This window comes from Python bivittatus, unplaced genomic scaffold (assembly GCF_059951505.1).
Source record: "Python bivittatus isolate LINGU-HERP-01145 unplaced genomic scaffold, Pbiv_v1 ctg000840_np1212, whole genome shotgun sequence".
NCBI lineage: Eukaryota > Metazoa > Chordata > Lepidosauria > Squamata > Pythonidae > Python > Python bivittatus.
The window spans coordinates 44164347-44183944 of NW_028277113.1; the positions used below are offsets into that span (position 1 = coordinate 44164347).

The 19598-nt window shown below is 37.9% G+C and overlaps 1 protein-coding gene across 1 annotated transcript in view; it reads left to right on the forward strand.

Annotated features, from left to right (window-relative positions):
• Window positions 1–19598, forward strand: part of XKR4 (XK related 4) — a 140866-nt gene that overhangs the window by 109759 nt on the left and 11509 nt on the right. The gene's annotated exons all lie outside the window — the stretch shown is intronic.

The following is a 19598-nucleotide window of genomic DNA, read 5'->3' on the forward strand; positions in this document are numbered from 1 at the left end:
TTGATATTGTTGTTTCCTCCCTGTATGAGGATTTTCCCACTCAAAGGCAAAAAGGGGACGGGAATCCTCATGCAAGGGGCAAGCCCAAAATGCATCTTTTAGATCTACCACACTAAACCAGGTATGGTCAGGTGGGATTTTCCCCAATAATGTATATGGATTAGGAACCACTGGATGTCTAGCTAGTACCACCGAATTCAATAATCTCAGGTCCTGAACCATCCTATAGGTTCCATCTGGTTTCCTAACGGGGAGAATGGGGGTGTTATAGGGGGACATAGAAGGCTCTAGGAGCCCATCTCTTAGGAGACCCTCTATAACTGGTTGCAACCCTCTTCTCCCTTCCAATGAAATGTTATATTGTTTTTGTCTAATTATTTTAGTAGGTTGTTTTAACTGTACACACAGAGGAGGTATCTGTAGCCCTCCCCTATTTCCCTCTTTAACCCATACTATTGGATTAATTTGCTTTTCATCTTCTTCTCTCAAAACATACATCCTTTCACTATTGTAATCATTCTCAAATTTAATACTTAAGTTCAACAGGTTCAAAGCATCTCTTCCCAATAGATTGATACCTGCTTCAGGGATAAAAAGCATTTCCAATTTTACTTTATTTTTCCCTTCAGTGCCAATTTCTGTCTCTTTTAATTTATTGACCAGGAAGGTTTCACCTTTAACTCCAGAAACCTTCATGGTTTGTCCACTTAATTGCAGACCTGGGGGCAAACAAACTATCAAGGTTCGTGCTGCCCCTGTGTCTACTAAAAAGGTGATTTCTTCTTCTTTGGGTCCCACTAATAAATTTATCAAGGGCTCTTGGTGGGATCCCATTATCAAGTGCCCCTGACCCCCCTAATCTTCATATTCGGCCATGTTATATATTTGCCTTTCCCGAGTCTCATAGGGGCAATCTCTCTCAAAGTGGCCCCTCTGCCCACAGCCATAGCACTGTTGGGGGTTTAGAGCCCTTCGCCCTCCCTATTGTGAAGGGGGTGTTCTGTAATTACTAGCCCTTTTATTTGTTATTGGTGGTCCCTGTGGTTGGTTTACAGATCGGGGCCAGGCTTCTACTTTCTTCTTTACTGGTTCTTGTTTATTTATTTCCTTTACAGTAGTTATCATGACCCTTCCCTGTTGTTTTACTCTTTCATCCTCTCTTCTCACATACACCTTCTGGGCCTCCTTTAATAAATCATTAAGAGGTTTTTTTCTGCTCAGTCATCTAACTTCTGAAGCTTCTTTTGTATATCAGGCCAGGCCTTGGTCACAAAATTTACTTTCAATAGTGCCTGGGCAGTAGCTTCCTCAGGATCCATACCAGAATATTTCCTCATTGCATCTTTCAATCTTTGCAAGAAAGCCGAAGGGGCCTCATCCCCTTCCTGCCTTAGATCAAATGCTCTGGCCATATTTTGGGATTTTGGCACTGCCTCCTTAATTCCTTTTACTATCATACTTCTCAAATCTTCCATAAAATTTCAGTGGAGGGGATTATTGTTGTCCCAATCTGGTTTATTAAGGAGAAATTTCTGGTCCCCTATTGCATTATTCGGATGTTCTCTGTCCCATGCTCTAATGGCTGCTGTTCTGATCAGCTGCCTCTCTTCTCCAGAAAAGAGAGTAGCCAATATTGTCATCATTTTTTCCCAAACATAGGTATTTGGTCCTAGCATGGTGTCAAACTGTTCAGCTACCCCCACAGGATCTTCCAAGAGAGGTTTTAACTCTCTCTTGAATGCCCGGACCTCTGTACTTCTCAGGGGCTCCTGTATGTAACTAATAACAGGCTGTCCCTGAGCATTTAAGCGAAGTCATTTCCCTCAGGGGGAACATATCAGATTCTTCCTCTCTCTTTTTCTGCCGACAGGTTCTATCCATTTCTATGTCTTGAAGATGAAAGGGCAGGTTTTTCAAATCTTGCTTACATTGTTCCAATTCTTTCTTTAATTTCTCATATTTAGTCTCCTCCTCTATATACTTGGGATTGTAGGGAGGAGGTAATAATTTCTTAGTTTCCTCTGCCTCTTCTTCTTCTAAGACCATTAATGATCTTTTAATTTCCCCCTCTTTATTTTTACTAGGGGGAGGCCATTTATCAGGGGTCCAAATCAGGGCATAATCCAATTCATTGTCCACTGCCCTACGTTCTTTAGATTTTACATAATCATATAGGGCATGGCACATAAAATAATCATTAGATCCTTCCCTTGGCCGAGCGGCCCTTTCATCTTCCCACCATACAAAACAACACAAATTAACCATATCCTCCCTGTTCAAATCCAATTCTTCTATCATATCTTTATAGGGAGGACTGGTCCATCCACTAAGTAGTCTGCCTAGTGGACTGTTAGGATTGATTTTTAACCTAGGATTTTTCTGAATCTTTTTAATGCATTTCTCTTTACTTGAGCTTCCTCCTCCCATAGTGATTGGTTTAACAGCCTTTTTAGTCGCACTGCGTCCGTGAGGCAGTGTTTTCGAGCCCTGTCTTCCCTCTCTCTATAATATCTAGACACAAGGACAAAACTGTCTTTCCCTGCCAGTCTCCCAGCACACGGTGGCCTTTTAAAAACTGACCTGGCAAGAGAGCTTCTGCAAATTACGTCTCCTAACCCACGTTAGCCTTTTTCTCACAAAAAAATTTAAAGACGTAAACCCTCGTATCTAGACTACAGAGACCATCAGCAATCCATCACTTCGCTTCGTTCGCACCTGGCTGGTCCCCTCGCGGGAATCCGGAAACGCAAGTTTGAACACACACTCAGTTCGCACTATCCTTGGAACTCTATCAGTTCCTAAGTACGTCTCGTGCGCTTCACATAGGTCCCTAGACTCACACAAGGCCTACCCAACCACCAGACCGCCCAGGCAGTACTTTGAACCCCCTTTGGCTCATTTCTTACCTGGGTTCATGCACGAAATTGCTCGGTCTACTTTTTCCTGGGCCACAGGCTGACACCTCACCAGCCCATGCTTGATCCAAAGGACGAACTGACGCCTCACACAGGTCCCCCTCTTTATTTTACTGCTTCACCAACCTCTATTTTGCAGCCTCGGGTCCTCACGGGTACTGGGTCTGGGGCCAAACTCCACTAAAGGATTGCTAAAGTTTAGCAGGGCGCGCCTTCCTCCACTAGAGTGCGTCCCCAGGCCACCAGATGCCGATTGGTGATCCCGGACGAGCCCCCAATTGTACGAAACAAGACGTACCAAACTTTTTCTGGGTTGATCAGCAGTAAAACTTTATTTCAAGTGTTTGCAAAGGCTGGTGGACTCCTCAGCATCAAAGTAGGAAGCCACGCCCACCTACAGATCTCAGCATAATTTATACATTTCTATCCCGTCGCTCAATCACTATATTGTTTTGTTATTGGTCAGGCTTACATTCTTGTCCAGTATTACATATGCAAGACATGTAATTTAATATTCATTAGTTTAGTGCTCATGCTCAGTTCTACTCTTCAGCTGAAGGCTTTGGTTAGTTGATAAAAACTTCATTTAGATACTTTTAGTGAGTTCTAATACAGCGTTCTATTCATCCCTTATCTCTAGCTAGCGTCAACCTACATTAACTCACATAGAAGAGGCTTCTTTGTTATGGAAGGAAGACCTTTCTGTTCTAGCTACCTCCTGCTTTTGTTGCAACCAATCTTAAATGTGCTCACACAGCAGAAAAAAAAATTATTTCTTTGTCTGTCTAGGTTACATTATGCTCCTTCCCAGAAAGCCCCCCCTTTTCTCAGATAGAAATTTTTCTATCTGAGCTTTTTATAAAACAATCGAAGTTTCCTTGTTAATGTTGGTCAAGTAAAAGCTACCTTTTTGTCACTAATAACTATTACTTTTTAGCATTTCTCACAGTACATAATGGTTTTAGTACAAAACTTCAGTAGATCAAGTTGGGTTGTACAACTTTCCCCTGCATAATACTAGTAGCAACAAAATGATCCCCAGATTATATTTTTTTTAATTAAAACATATAGTCATAATCAAGTAGCAGACTGAGCCCCATTCTGTTTTGGTACAAAAAAATATACATTTTAGAGATCAGAATATATGTATCTTTTACAGCAAGCTCCCTCTGGTTAATGTTAAGTTTTTAGCAAAGTGAAAACAAAAACAGGCCCTGTCCATGTGAATTCTTCCCGGTCTGTCTACTGGAACAAAACTTGTTCCAAGCTCAAGTTAAGAGTTGTTCCAAGTTCCAGGTTATGAGTCCATTTTGCAGTCTCCTTTAAAAGATTGATTTCCTGATCCAGTAAATTTTCCCCTCAATTTTTAATAACCATCAGGTCTGGATGAGAGACAGAAAGGAGTTGCTCTTACTTCAGCGGTTTCATGAGTTACGTAAAAGTTTTTTTTTCTTTTTAGTTTTTTGTAAAGTTTTAAAAACATGGTTGTCTGATATTTCAGGAAGTATCAGAAAGGAAAACTATACTTTTCAACTCTGGTAATGAACCAGGCTTCATTTGGTGTAGTGGCAAAGGTACCGGCCTAAAAATCAGGAGAGTGTAGCTTCTAGGCCTCTCTTTGGTGTGAAAGCCAGCTAGGTGACTTTGGACCAGTCACTCTCCCCCCCCCCCCCCCCCACACACACAACTCATTTCACAGGGTTGTTACTGTGGGAAAATAGGAGGAGGAAGGAGTATTAGGTATGTTCACCGCCTTGAGTTATCCAAAATATATAGCCAGAATAAAAATCTAATCATCATCATTATCATCATCATCTCTTTCTTTTAAAACTCTTTCTTTTAAAACACTTAGAAAGTGAATTGCATTTTACCTTATCCCACCCTTTTAATTTTTTGTTTGGATGAGAATGGATACTAATTAGAATCATCCCTATATGTGGATGCACTAGAAACAAATTTGCCCCAGCTGAATTATGGACATAATTTATTGTAATCCATTCTTGACATTAATTAATAGGTTTATGACCTCTTGCATCCAAGCAGATGTTGAAAAACAAACAGGAGGATATTGATACTAAGTAAATTGGTATGTGAAATAGCTTGCTCCAGATTTGATTACTAAATCATACTTTAAGGCAGCATCTTTCAAGATGCTTGAAATAAATCTAGGTTGGTTTTACATAATTCTTTTGAATTTTCTTTGAATTGACTTTCACAGCAATAGTAAAGGGAAATTTATCCCTCTGAGTAAGTGGAAAGGAACACAGCACTGAGTTGTTGAACTCAGAAAGAACCCCAATACGACATAACAAAAGGAGAAAGCCTTGTACATGCAGTTGACATTTATAAGTTTGGATGGTGCACAGCGAAGCTTTCTGTACATCTGCCTGATATTTGCTGTGATATTCTTGTGCAAACAAACATGTAAATGTGTGCTATGATATTTCCAGAATTTATATACCATCAGATCATAAAACTGAAAGAATAATATATCTGATGTTGCATGTACTCTGACCTTTATTTTCTGGACCATTAACGTTTGTTAATATTCTGACTAACATTCAATGGAATTTTGGAATTAGAATGTTTTACTTCAGGCTCACATAATACAGATATATTTGGGGTACTTCAATGTGATAAATAGATTTTTTTTAAAAATCAGAACATTATATTCTAATAAATCCTTATTTCTGAGAGAAGGAATCACAGGTGAACTTTAGAAGCAGGCACAAAAATGTCTCAACATTCTAAATGCTGAGTGACTTCCCTTCCAGTTTTAAAAAAATATAACAGGAAAGTCTCCTTGCTCCGTATGGCTGTCCATAATACTATACACTTACGTTTAGTAAGTTGTATGAATTAAAACTTTCAACAGTAAACACTTATTAAAAGGAAACCAAGAACATTTGAATAATTGAATTGTCTGTTTTTACAAAAGTCTATGGCAAGTAGGAAACTGTTTTAATCTGCTTAGAACAAAGGGTGGAAAATAAAAACTGTTGCACAGTCTTGTGCCATGCTGGCATACAATAAGAATTCATTCCTATGTCCATATCTACATATCACTAGAAGGCTGTTGGGTTGGTATTTTATTTCTCAATTGCATTCTTGCAAGGTTTATTCTTTAAGATCCTGGTGCTATGCTGCACTATTGGTTCTCCCAATTATTTGGTTGTTTTGACTGTAGATTTTGAGTGAAAAGTTGTTAGCCTATTTGAGCAATACTTCATTGATTAGAAAGTGTGGAATATGCATATTTAGTAGGAAGGTTAGTAGACAGATGGAAAAGTATAGTTTCAAAACACTCTAAATAATTCTGACTCTTACCTTCTCTTTTATTGTTTTTTTCCCCCACCACTGTACCATTTTCCCAACAATATTCCTTTCTCAGGTCTAAATCTGGCATTGTAAATAAGATTTTTGACCACTTTCTCTGCGGTTGAGTATTTTCCTCAAGTGTGACCTGCGCTCGAAACTTCCACAAGTCTAAGAATGTTAACTAAGGAAATGTAACAAGTTGCTTTCACAACTTCAGAGGCACTGAATCAGCTATCATGTCCTATTCACTTAGATCAAATAATGGGATAGAATTAGGCAGCTAACAAGTGTGTAACAAATTACATATAGCAAATTTACAGCCAAAAGCAAAACACAGACAAAAAAAGCCCAGGAATATATCAATTAAATTGTACTGCAGTGCCACCTAGTGGATAATATATATTGCAGTTAATTTTTCATAATTTAATGAAGTAAAATTCTGTTTTCATTTTTCACGGTACATTTCACTGATAAATCAGAATGGAATTTAATAAACTTTTCTACATATAGTTATTTTTTAAATAAAACATATATATTAGTTTTAAATTTGTGTGGGCTTTGTTAATAAATAGCTTTTCTTTATATACATTTTATAACCGGGTAAATATTTATTTCAATACTTATTTATAAGCAGAAGCTAAAAATAATGTGGAGGGTGTTTTTTAATTAATTCTCCTTACACTATTCTATGCAACAACCATATGTGTGCTCTGTATTTGGCTAAACCCCATAGTTTTCTTTGATGAAAAATATCATCTCTATTGTATCTTTTTTCTTTGCTAGGAGAACAGACCTCTGTTTTTCTGAATCTTGATTTGGAATTAAGTCAGGTCAGAAACTTCCAGAGACCAAAACAAGATCAAGCATTTACAAAGGTCAGAATTATGCACAGCCCCAACTGGATCAGATTATACAGTATCAGTGACATACCTAGTTGTAATAATAAATACTTAGTTATAATACTGTGAGAAACAAACCTCAAATTCCAAAGGAGAAGACAAAGATCCAATGAAGCAGCAAGGCATGGCCATTTATTGAAATAGTGCAGTATGTTGTTGCAACAGCGGGTGTCCAGCAAGTAGGCACACCCTGTGATAAGATGCATGCACTTTTTATTCCCTATGTCCGAGCGTGGGATGGAAATTCCTCCATTTCCCCATTGGTTAGGTACTCAGGAGTTTACAGCCTATCCGATACGCCTAATACAACTCACGGAAGTCCCACCTTAGTTTACATCCCCCATTACCCTTATTTTAGAAGCCCCTTTCCCATATTTATTTATTTCCTTCTATGGCAGTTTTCAACATTAGCAGTACATGCTCAGCGAGGTGGTTTCAGATCTTGTGCAACTATAACAAAACCAAATCAGGTCGGTTTGTTAGCTCTCTATTCAGAGACTCATGTACACGAGTTCCTTACATATTACCACATCTTCTGCATTTCAGCTCTTCTTATTTTAAGCAATCCAGTACTATTTTATGCTAAGACCCTCTATGCAATTGAGGACTAGTAACTTGATTGTGTCACTATATATGTTTTGCTTAGAAAATCAGGGGCCTGGCAGATCCCCTTTCACTACTAGTTTCTCATTAGAGTTTATTTTAAAGCATATACGGTCAAATTAGCTTACTTGCAAAAACAACACTTTTATCATTTCTCACAATACCTAGTTATAATAATAAAAAGACGTTTGGACACTATCATTGCTGAATATCCTCAGAACCAAATTTAAAACTTTTTAGAATGTAGGGCTAGGAAATACCACTGAGATAATGCAGTTTCCTATGCCTCTATAACTTAATGGAAGAAACCAGGAATGGGCCCATAAACCACCATGAGAATCAAAGATGTTTCCTGAGACAATTCAATAAAATGGGATAAGATGCTTCATAGTTTCTGAGTTATCCTGATTATTTGAAAAAAGCACAAAATAACAAAACAATTTATATATTCACTTTAAATAGCTGGACATTAGATGTATGTGTCCTTCCATTATGGTTTCAAATAAAACAAATTTATCTAAATCATTTAAATCATGTGGCCAAAGCTGACAAGTACTCCAGTTGTACTATTCACCCCAGTACTGAGAAGCAGAATGCTGGTGTAATTTGGCTCTCATCCTCAAGAGCGTCAAATATTCTGCCAAAATAACTTGGGGAGATTCTATCTGAAAACATTGTATATAAGCTTTTATAAATAATGATTTAAGTATTAAATGGATGCCAAAAAAGAGCATAAAGTTTTTTTTTTTTTTTACAAATTAATACAATATTTGCGATTGTAATTCCAGGAGGAGCTTAATTTGTTCTTGTTTCTTTCATTTCCCTCTTTCAGAATCAAAGAAACACCTTACTGGTTTCCTATATAAAGCATAACGTTCCAAGTAATGGTATCTCATTAACATAGTTATGATCTAAACGGAACTAAATATACTACAATTCATTCCATTCCACAAGGCCTAGCGAGTTATGAAGCCTTTAAAATATCATCCCCAGAATCTAAGGCCAAAACTGTGCTGAGGCCTGGTGCGAGTGCTGCTGGAGGGAGGGGGGCAGTTGCGGCCCAGTGCGAGCGTGACCAGGAAGGCAGGCTTGTGCTATGGAGTATAAGCAGGGGGGGAAGGATGTGCTGTGGGAGGGTGTGCACTACAGAGTATGAGATCCCTGGGATCTTGTATCCATAGCAGGGCTCCTCAGGAGAAAAAACGGTGAGAGCAGGAGTGACTCACAGGAGCGACTGAGCCCTTCCCTGCCAGCTTCTCCATTGACTTTGCTTGTGGGAAGCTAGCAGGGAAGGTTGCAAATGGTGATCATGTGACACGGGGCGCTGCAACCATCATTAAGTGCGAGCTAGTTGCCAAGCGCCTGAATCACAATCATGCGACCGCAGAGGCCCTGGGACAGTGAGAACTTTGAGGACTGGTTGTAAGTACCACTCATTCAGCTCCGTTGTAACTTTGAATGGTGGCTGAATACATGGCTGTTAACCGAGGACTACCTGTAATATCAATGTGGTTTGCCATCATTATTTCCTAGGATTTTTTTTTTCAACTACCCAGTCTAAGCTACAGTCCTGAAACTCCGAGTCTAACCAGATTTGATCTTATTTAGCTTTTGAGCCCAAGTAAATTCAGGAACCACTGATGGATAGAATTCACTGCAATCTTCTTTTTACATTACTTTTTATGAACAAAATGTAAGAGTCATGTAGGAATTCTTTCATCCATTCATTACTGAAAGTCAAGTGCAAAACATTGTTATGATCTTAAACAAAATTGAATTAGACAGAAATATCTGTTCATAGAACTAGTAAGAAGAGTAGAATATACAGCCTAGTTCCTGAAATGCTTACTTATGGGAGTGCTATCAAAATAAAATTTTATTCTTTTTAGAACAATCCTGTCCATCGTAGACAAAGAAGCAAGATTCTATTTAGAAAGAAGAAAAAGAACCTTGGATCTAGTTACTTTGTAATGATTCTGTCTTGTAATAATATATTTTGTACCTACATTTGTGTAAGTATTAATTATTAGGTAAAATATTTGGAATACTGTGTCCAGTTCTGGTCACCACAATACAAAAAAGATGCTAAGGCCCTAGAAAGAGTGCAGAGAAGAGCAACAAAAATGATAAGGGGTCCAGAGGCTAAATCCTATGAAGAACAGCTAAGGGAACTAGGTATGTTTAGATTAACGAAGAGAAGACTGAGGGGAGACATGATAGCAGTCTTCCAGTACTTGAAATGCTGCCACAAGGAAGAGGGTGTCAATGTATTCTCCATAGCACCTGAGGATAGGACAAGAAGCAATGGGTGGAAGCTAGTCAGAGGGAGATCCAACCTGGAAATAAAGAGGAATTTCCTGACAGTGAGAATTATTAAGCAGTGGAACAGCTTGCCTCCAGAGTTGTGGGTGCTCCATCGCTGGAGGTTTTCAAGAAAAGATTGGACAACCATTTGTCTGAGATGTTATGAAGACTACTCCTGCCTTGGGTAGCGGATTGGACTAGAAGACCTCCAAGGTCCCTTCTAACCCTATGATTCTATGATTCTATGACATTTACTCTGGACTAATTCATGAAGTTCAATTGAAGGAAACTTCTATTTGCATAGTAATCTCCATAGGTGCTTTTTATGGATAGCTACAAAGTTGAATTGACAGTGATAAGACTTGTGCAAGTATATCCTTTTCTTCTGTTTGACAAAATACAGGTATTGATGTATACCATATTCATTAGCAAAAACAGTCCTTTTCTTAGTGAAATGTTCATGCATCTTTTTAGTACTTCAGTGTTTGAGTGGTTGTTTGATTTTTTACAAAAATGCAAACAATACAACACTAGTTTAAATTGCTTTGCCATGTCACATTTTAGTGCATCCTTCCAAGATTTTTGGATTAATATTTCCTTATTGTATTGCTCACCAAGGACATCTCTTATTAGTCTTACTCCACAGTCCCTTCCAAATACAACGTTAATAGTCAACAAAAGTTCAATGAATCTGAAGCTGAAATATTACACAGAAGTTGTTTATTCTTAGGAAGAGGCCTGGTTCTCCTGAAGTAGAGTGAGTAAGTGGTGGATCAGAAGCGATAACAGATTCTGCATGCCGTGTTCACCCACCACAAAGGCTAGCTGTTCTCCTTAAAATCTTTAGGATACAACATCATCTCCCCTGAAACCTCAACCCATTCTTCCTATTGATTTTCTACCACACTTCTCCACATCAAGAGCCTTCCAGTGTTCTTCCCTTGCCCTCTTTTTAATTTTTTTCACCTCCATACATATGTGACAGTAACTGGTGGTCTCTACTAACATCTTGGTTCTGCATCTTTCCCCAATTGACAGTTGGTAGTTACAGTTTCCTGCTTTTGCATATGATCTCAGTTTTTTTATATTTATAATATTGTCTGGAATTAAGCTTTCAGTTTTTTGAAGAACAGATTTCACCTGCAAAATCCAAATAAGTTGGGGCAAAGAAGAAGGAAATAGATTAAGGAGAAGAAGGACTTCTGCTTTCTAAAAATCATACTAAAGCAAAACATAGTTCATCTTTAACATGTTGGCTGTTTGGACAAGCAAGACCTTTTGGCCTATCACCCATCAGTATATGGATGCCACAAATGCTCAGAGAGCCCTGCAGGCGTCTATGACTACAAGACAAGGTAGTCATTATTTGGCAAGAAGCCACAGGTGAGGTAGCTTTTCAGAGCATTGCAAGAGAGGAACCAGAAACAGCACTGGATTCTTCTGTCTCAGGTACTTGAACATATTCACCTCTGCTGCTTACGAATCCAATCAAACCTGTCTCCTTTGTTGCTTTACTTCCATTCAGTTGCACAGTCACTGACTGACAGAATATTGTGAAACTATATGCACTCAAGCTTACTCGAAAGCTCTATACATGTCTCAGCTCACCAGATGGTAAATTTATGGTGAGAGTATAACTGATGGGCCTTCATGACCAACAGGAGAAGTTTCAGGGGCTAGGGTGTGCAATAACTGACAGGAGGAGAGCTGAGCAGAAATGGCTCTCTGAAATTCCCTGAGAAATGAGTGGCAGAGAAGCCACAGAGAAATACACTTTCCCTGAACAAATCACGACAATTGCTCTTCATTTCTTCAGGGAAAAATGAAGTTCTGCAGCAGTTTCTCAAGAACAGAACTCCTCTTTAACATAGATAAGAGAGCCTTCTCTTGGGATTTAACTGAAGCTCGGCAAGCAGAGAGACTGTGGACCAATGGAGATGGTTTTCCAATGAAAAACAAGGTTCTCACATATATGCCTTGGCCATTCATCCACTACATAGTTTAGTAGCACTCAAAATCTTTTTTCCCAGTAGGGATGTACCCAGCCAGTCCAGCAAAGTTGTGCAAAAGCTCTTCTGCCCATAGCTAACAATCAAGGAACAGAGCCCAATCTAAAAGTAGCAACTTTATATACCTAAACTCAAACCTTTTAATTTCTGGGAAATGCTTTAAGCATTTTCATCACTAATTATAAATAACTATATTCTAAGGTTTGTTTCTTTGCTTTAATTCTTACGGTAGAACTCAGCATAAATGTTGCTTCCTGCCCACATGTTCTGTTGGGTGGTAAGTGTAGGTATACTAGTGAGTTCTATATTTGATTCAGAATCTAAAAAATCTGATTTCCTCAGTCACATAATTTATTTATATAACTGACATTTAGTATATATATTTAGCAACCATATTTTTTCAGAGTTGCAAGGCAGTTATGAAACCAATTTTGTGAAAGATTTTTAATAAACTTTAATTATAAGGCAACAATACTATTGATTAGGATTCTCTCTGGAAAGTTTGTTTTCTAATTGAGTAATCACTTTCAAGATATCCAGGTTAATACATCATTAGGCAGGTGTGGCAATTTAAGATGGGCTGAATCCTGTACTGGGTGATTACAAACAAGCTTGTTGCACATTGCTACACATTGCTGCATATGCACATGCATTATGGTTTCCTTGTCATAAAGGAAGCAAGGTTTTTTTTTTTAAAGGGTATGAACATTTGGAGCAAAATTCTATAGTGGACTTTCCACTGTTTCTGCATATTGCTGTCTTTATTGTAGGTAAAAATAATTATATTAGCTGGCTCCCGTGTTAAAAAATATACTCGGTAGTGATTGGTTGGTTTTGTATATCATTATAATCAACAAGAACATTAACAAGCATATTAAAATAAGCATAACCATAACACTCATTACACCACACTTATACTCTACTAAAGCTTAAAGATGCTCTTCAAATGCTCTCTGAAAAATTTCTGTTTTAATTAGTTTTTGGAAGTGATCAGGTTCAGGCATTAACCTGGATTCCAAGGGGAGGCTATTCATAAAGGCGGGTCCAGATCATTTATGGGTCCTTCCTTTCCAAGCTCCCCAAAATGAGGACTACTAATAATTTCTCCCTAACATAATGCTCCAGCAGGTCAAGTCCCCTTAGAGGGGGCAGCTGTGAGGATAACTGGGAGTGAAGCCACATAGGAGGTTTTGTTTTTGTTTTTGTTTTTGTTTTTGTTTTTTTAAAACCAGCACTTTGAATAACATCTTAAAACCAATGCAGGTTGTTTGAGGGTATATAAGAATAGTAACAGCTAGACACACATGTGGGATACTAATTAAAGTAAAGCTTTTTATTATATACAAACTGTAAATAATTTGGTGCTGTTTGTGTCAAAAATAACTTCATATATAAAATATGAGTCTGATACTAGCTTTAATTTAACTTGGAAACCCTTGATAGACTAAAATTCTGCACACAGTCTTCTGCCTATCTGAAATTCAAATTTCTTTCAACAGAGGTGTTCTTATACTCTGCCTGATTGGCCACAAAATCAATACAGTAAATTAAAAAGGAAAACATTCCAATATAATTCTTACAAGTCATGGTACAGATATAAAGATTCTGTTGTGATAGCCTATATCAGTAGAGTTCTAGTATTTCTTAGAGTCTACTTCAAAGAGTTGACATCAATCTGAAAGCCTGAGAGTGTTTCTCTTTCCCTTTCTCTGATACTAAAGAGAATCAGGGAGAGGCTTTCTTGGGTTCTCAAGAAGTTCCTACATTCATGTTTTCCTAACAGCTGCCACATATCTTCTTCAAGGCTATCTCTGAATTCCTCTACATATATTCAATTTAAAGTGTATGCCTGCACATGTCAATAACAGTGAAATTTGCCTTCCTTCAGAACTGTAAAATATTTAGGGATATCAGTATCAAATTCAAGATATATCAAGATAGTTCAGAATCCTCTGGGAAGAAACAATGTGGACAATTGCCCCAGGACTACAGGTAGTCCTCGCTTAACAACCACAGTAGGGACCATATAATTGATCATTAAGCAGGGTGGTCATTAAGCAAGTCACCACATGACAGGACCCGATTTTACAACCATTTTTATGATGGTCGTACAGTGAATCACCACAGTCATTAAGCAAGTCACTGTGGTCATTAAGCGAATCATGTGTTCATTAAGTGAATCCAGCTTCCGCAATGGACATTTTTTGCTGGAATTCACTTAACGACCACATGATTTGCTAAATAACCACAATGATTTGCTTAAGGACCATTGCAACAAAGGTCGCAAATCATGATTACGGGATCACGGGGTGTGATACAACAGTTTGCAATGGTCTTAAGTACAAGAACATGTTGTAAAGCGCTTTTTCTGAGGCCATCGTAACTTAGAACCATAATTAAATGAACTGTTATTAAGTGAAGACTACCCGTATATTAAAGTATAGTTCAGTGTTTGAAAAAAATCAGACAAGTCAATGCTTTTATCCAGGATTATAAAGCAAATCAATTAAAATCAAATCCCCAAAGTTATTTCAGTAGTTTGGCCTTTCACACACCCATTTACTGAACCACTGATTTTAATGGAAAGGAAGGAAGGAAGGAAGGAAGGAAGGAAGGAAGGAAGGAAGGAAGGAAGGAAGGAGAGGAAGGAAGGAAGGAAGGAAGGAAGGAAAAGGGAGGGAGGGAGGGAGGGAGGGAGGGAGGGAGGGAGGGAAGACATAGCCCTCAAAAGCTCAGATGTGCATTTTTTTTAGATTTTTTTTATCCATGTTTATTATGTTTATAAAAAACTCAAGGTGGTGAACATTCCTAATACTCCTTCCTCCTCCTATTCTTCCCACAACAACAACCCTGTGACGTGAGTTGGGCTGAGAGAGAGCGACTGGCCCAAAGTCACCTAGACAGTTTTTCATGTCTAAAGTGGGACTACAACTAACAGTCTCCTGGTTTCTAGTGTGGTGCCTTCACCCCTAGAGCAAACTGGCTCTAGTTTTTTTTTTTTTTGCTTCCTATTCTCTCAAATTCTTTAAAAAAAACCCTGATGCAAACAGCACAGAAAAAAAGATAAACCTTAGGTGTGGAAAAAGAGTCATGCTACCATACTGACACAAATTAGCCCTGAGGTTCTTTGACACTCCTTAAGTTCACATATTTCATACATTATTGCACAGTATAAACTATTAGTGTCTGATTTATATATAACACTAAAACATTGATTGTAAATCACAGTGGCATTTTTTTTCTTGACTGGCCAAATTAAATTTATGGCTTAGGGTAATGTGTGAATCCAGTATCATGGTGTATTTGAAAAAAAATTATTAGAATAAACTATTGTTTGATAAATTTATGAATGCCGCAAATGTGGAAATTTCTAGCAACAAGCTGCTGGTGTTAAAGCTGTAATGAGATTGAGCTATTTTTAAATTAATACCACACCTGTACGTGGTTTATTCCATGATAAATCAGCTATAAGATGAGTAAGCAGATTGTGCAAGAGGAATGTCCTCAACAAGGTTTTTGACAGTGAGCTCGCTAAGCAGGTAAGTGAGCACTTGAAAGAGCTGATGTCCTGGCAAATTCAGTGGGAGAATTTAAGAGGATGTCTCATAACAAAATTTACCTCTTAAGTCAAAAGTTTGTACCTTGCAAGCAATATAACTTAAGGAGGCAACAAGAAGAAACAGGAACTTTATACTAGTTATGTCCAAACTTACAGTGGAAACTACTCTTCAAAAGGAAGATAGTCAAATGGAGTAAACCCAGTGATTCAGAAGAACAACCAGGAGCAAGAGACGTAGAAGATGTTCTGCACCACCAGAACTCAGAAAGAGTTTTCAGGATCTTGCAGATCAATTGATTCTGAGGTTGGGGAAGAAAAAGATACTTCGGAATGGAAAAGATGACAGTGGATTTCCAAAAATCGGTGGAAGGGAAGATTCATCATAGTTGGTGATACACAGTGATGAGCAACTGCAACAAACATATGTTGATTGGGCTCCTGGCTTGTGAATTCTGAGGGTTGCCATTAGCAAAAATCAAGGATATATAACAATTTCTGAGCCTTAATAAACAATTATCCTTTTCTGCTGATGTATTTGTAGATAAATGATACTGCAAAGGCTATACCATCACAGACTTTCAAAATCTCAGAAGAAAACTCAACTCTGGAGGGTTGGGTGGTATTCTTGTCCATACTTCCATTCCATACACACACACACACACACTCAAACATACACACACATATACACACACACATATATATATACATATTCTATCTGTGTGTGTGTGTGTGTGTACACACTGTAAGTCAGAATGGGTGAGATGATAGTGGAAAGAATAGTGGCTCATAAAGGTCATAGCCTTCATTGTCTATACATTAATGCTCAAAGTTTTTTGGAGAAAACAAAATGAGACTGAAGTCCTAGTACAGACGTGCAAGTCTAATTTATTAGGTATAAATAGAGACACTGGAATATAACAGTGTTATATCACTGAAATATAACAGTATCATTTTGTTCAAAAGGAGTAGTAGCAATAGAAAGGGAAACATATTTATGTTGCATGATAAAAAATATCTATTCTTGCTTAGAAATCCAAATACTGTAAGTGGATTAGCAATGCTTTAGACTGCATCTCAATATAAATAGGTATAGAAACAAATAAAATCAATGTGGCTGTCCACCATCTTCACCTGTCTTCAGTAATAAATAATAACTTTTCCAACTACATTCCAGTAATCTATTTTATCTTGTCTATATACTTAATCCCCCTTTACATCCCTTAACTTTACAAGTATAATATTTTTTTCTAGTCCATCATTCACTTATATCAAAATATCCAGAATGATTTTCTGTTTGCTATCCATTGCCTCAAGAAAACAGTCAGCAGTCAATGGTCCTCTAGTAACTGTCTTTACATTCATAAGTCAAAGATATAAATGTTTCTCAGCATGCAGCATTCACAGCCATAAATTACCACTGGAAAGACTATTGCTTATTAGGATCTACCAACTTCACTCCAAATTTATCTAGTCCACTGGTTATAATCCTTCCTACTTATCCATGTGGGGACACAAAATACTGCAAAGTAAAGATACAAGCATAGTACTTTGAAGATCTAGGAAGGAAGGTCAAGATACTTGGAGTCTCTGATGGTGTTCTCAATCATTCCTCCAGTCCATGGAAGAAGAGCAGAAATGGAAAATGCCAAGTGGATAAACTTGTAATATTGTAGAAGCCTTCTGAGTTGATAAGCAGAGGAACAAATAAGAGCAACTCTGTTGTTGATGCCTATCCAACCAAGGAAGATGTGGGCAATGCTTTCTAAAAACAAATTGCATATCTTTTAAATAAGGATAAAACAGCAAAGATGGGGACTTTAATCAATCAGAATATTGGGAGACAAATTCTGCCACGCATAGTCCTTTTAGGAAATTCCTAACTTGACTTGCTGACAAATTTATCCTTTAAGAGTGGAAGAAAGCATAACAGGATCAATGATCCTTGACTTGATGTTAAGCAATAGAGATGACTTAAATGTAAATAACAGGAACATTGGGAGAAAGTAATTATTAATGCTGGAGGCAACGAAGTAAACAACGATAGACATGCTTATGATTCAGAGCAAATCGTAAATGCGTAGGATTTCATGGCAAAGAAACAACCGGAGTATGGAACTCAAGATAGATAGGAGTTCCTTAAAAGGACTTGATAAAAGCATAGTTATAAACAATCTGATTAATACTACTTCAGAGAAAGATATTAGAATGGTAGTTGAGCACAAACCATGAGCCAGTGATGTCATATGGCTGCAAAATAAAGGCAAATTCAGGCTGCATGAAGACAAGCATAATTCCCAAACCACAGTAAATAATTTTTCTGTCTTATTCTGCTTTGGTTTGATCCATCTTGGGTTCCACAGAAATTGTAACAATTCAGCGATGGGCAATAAGGATGATCAAGAACTAGAAACTAAGTCCTATGAGAACAGACTGAAGGATTGTGTGTTTAGCTTTGAGAAAAAACCACTGAGGGTGTGAGAATGACAGCTTTCTTCAAATACCTGAAAAGATGCTATTAGGAAAAAGACAAGACCTGTTCTTTCTCATTGCAGAATGCAGAATATGGAATAATGGTTACAGGAAGGCAGATTTTGACTGGATATTAGAAAAAACTTTTCAACAGTAGGAAGAGTAGAACCACCTATCCTGAAAAATGGTGGGTTGTGTTCAAGCAAATGGTAGATAGCCATTTGTCTGAGATGCTTATCTTGAATTCCTGCACTGAGCAGGGAGTTGGACAAGTCCTTTCCAACTCTTTATTACGTGTTCAATTTATTTCCAGTATATAAGTATGTCAGTCAATTATTATTTTGGTTTTCTGCATCTTAATGAATACTAAATATATTGTCCATTATTTGTGCATGCTAGGACATTGTATTTGAATGTATAAGAGACAGCATTTTACCCTTGCACAGGTAGGCATTTCTTATCACTAAACTGAATATGCTAGTAGTAATAGTGTATACTAAATTCAATGGCAGCTTATCTGTTCGTTTAATCAGTGACATAATCAGGTCACACTGGATGTGACATCATAAGGTTTTGCTGGATGTCAGATCATAACCCTAACCCTCCCCTGGATATAATGTGCATAATCCTCCTCCCCACATGATGCAGCACTCACAAGGTCATAACCCTAACTGGACATGACGTGTGGAACCTAACCCTATCATCAAGAAAGGTGTGATGGTCAGCCCTAGGGTGTCTGATTAGCTTAACCCCAAACCTAATTCTATGGGCATTCAAATCAAAACTAAGTAAAGTGAATTATTAACAGGACCCTAGGCTGCTCTGTGTTTGGGAGACAAACCCTACTTGGGCATTGTGAAATAAACAATTAGCCTAATGTTAATTTTAATTTTGTGGAGTTTTAAAATCAGCGCCTTGAATGCAGGAAAAGGAGATCCTAAAAAGGCTTTATTTTTATGCAGTTTTAAAATCACCCCCTCGAACGCTGGAAAAAGAACTTTTTAAACCACAGCAGCTCCAGAATGATTAACCTAGCCCTAACCCCCAGCCCATGTCCTAAGTGAAGTGAAAATCACAGACATCTTTACCTTTTGTAAAAGCTAAAGACACACAGCTTGCAAATTTTAACCTGAAATATACATGCATGCACACGTGTGCGCACACACACACATGTGTTTGGAAATTTAACTGATAATGCAAATATACACATACACATAAACATTTTGAAGCATGACCTTAATAACATTTTATTTCCACACCCCTCCCTCCCACAAAGCCAGGAAAATTTAACTGAGGAGCCAAATACTCACACAAGCAGCAGCCAACCAAGCAGCAAGTATTCAACAGTGACACTCATTATTGGTACATCTAGGCACATCATAGCCATGATTCTGGGCATGCGCAGGCATGCTTGTGATGGATTGAAGGGGATGTATGCATGTGCAGACATGTTCTAAGCACATGACTCAATGACACAACATTATCCATCCGTTATCAATTAGGGTTATGCACGTCATATTCA